Source organism: Gavialis gangeticus, unplaced genomic scaffold (assembly GCF_001723915.1).
Source record: "Gavialis gangeticus isolate Ggan-Ray unplaced genomic scaffold, GavGan_comp1, whole genome shotgun sequence".
In the NCBI taxonomy this organism is placed as follows: domain Eukaryota; kingdom Metazoa; phylum Chordata; order Crocodylia; family Gavialidae; genus Gavialis; species Gavialis gangeticus.
The window spans coordinates 3,203,911-3,205,718 of NW_017728998.1; positions in this window are offsets into that span (position 1 = coordinate 3,203,911).

A 1,808-nucleotide genomic window follows, 5' to 3' on the forward strand; every position below is an offset into this window, starting at 1 on the left:
TGAGGGGGGGGGGGGGGGGGGGGGGGGGGGCGTCCAGCTTTTCCCTGCAGGCTCTAGCAGGGACCCTCCCTAGACCCTGCAGGCTGGATTCCCCCCACCTCCTGAGAGCTGGATCCTACTCTCCTTGGTACTGCCCCCCCCTCCCCCCCGCCATAGGGATGGGAGCTCTGGGCTGATGTGGTGGGGGCTGAGACAGCACCAGACCTGGGGTAGGGGCTGGGCAGCTGATGATCCTGCAAGTGGGGAGACCGGCCTGGGTGCAAGCAGGCCCCAGGGGGTGGTGGGCTGCCCTGGGCCAGGGAGCTGCATCCAAGGGGTGGCGGGGCTGCTGGCAGAAGAGGCACAGACCCCAGGCACTGGGGGCATCTGCCTGAGACCCAGAAACACAGAGCAGAGCCTCAGAAACACCGGTGTGGGGAGCTCCCACTTGGAAGCGGGGAGCCATCCGCCCCATATTAGCAGCAGGGCTGGGCATGGAGGGGTGGCACAAAGGGTTAACCTGCTGTGCCCCCTCCAGGAGGGAAATGGTCATCTCTGCCAGCATCGCAGCCAGGTGCCCGTGACTCAGAGGGCGTTGGAGCCCCCCCCAGCCCATGCCTGGGTCCCTGGGCACCGAGCCTGTTGCCCTTCTGCACTGGCTGATGCTGGGATGCATTTGCAGCCTTGCTGCGGGGTGGGTCGTGCTTGCTCCCCTTTTGCAGCATGCCCACCAATCTGCTGGCCAGCACCTGCCTCCTCCCAGCTGCGGTACCCAGCCTGGCTCGGTGCCCACCTCCCCCCTCCACATCGCTGGGTGTCTGTGACCTCGCCCACGCCAGGGCAGCGGCTTGGACCACAGCCCACAAGCTCCCCCCCATCCCCAATCCGGGCATCCCCTGCACAGGCATGGCGATCAAGTGCTTCCCCTACACAAGGGGCCACGGTGGGGTGAGGTGTGTGTGCCCCCCTGCCCGCGCCACGGTGGCCCTGAGCCCCTTGCGCAAGAGCAGGTGGCGACGTCATGGCCACATTCCTTCCCCGGTACCGAGCCCGGCACTGAAGCAAGGCCCAGAAGTCCCATGTTGGGCAACCCAGGAAAAGGGCAATGGGGCATAGAAGCAGGGGGTGGTTTTATGACACTGCGGGGGTGGGGCAGGAAGACCTGCAGGGACCACCCCCAAGAGAATTTCCCCCTGCCACGGCCAGGCCCAGCTCGTGTCTCCCACTGTGGTGCCTGCGGGGCTGGTGGCAGCCACACCCCTGGGCCCACGTCTGGACCTGCTGCACGTGCGCAAAGGCAGCATGGAAGGAATGCAAGGCTTGCCTTTGAGCAGCCCCTAGCCCAGACTCCCGGGCCGGAGCAGGGTCAGGGGGTCCCCCCATCGCAGCATGGGAGCAGTGCCCGGGGCTGCCCTGTGCTCACTTGTGTACAGCTATTGGGTGCCTCTGCCCCACTGCATGACACACTGATGGGGGGGGTACGGGCTTTGGCCCTTGTCACAGGTGCTCAGGCCTGGGGGGCAGGAGAGCCCCGGTCCCACAGATGCGGCAGAGAAGGGAGCCTGTCCCGACTAACCCTGCAGGTTCTCACGCCCCAGAGACCCGCGCGCAGCCCATCTTGGGACATCTGTCTAAGCTGCCCTAGGACATGTCACTGCCGACCACAGCCAGATTGCTCCTGTCCGCAGAGATGGTGAGATTGCAGCAGCCAGCGAGCGCCAGGGTGGAAATATGCATGCCCTCACGGGGATGGAAACAAGGGAAACAATGCGACCAGAAGCTACGGCCCTGGCTGGCGCTGGGGGGGGTTGGGGGGGAAGAAGAGGCCG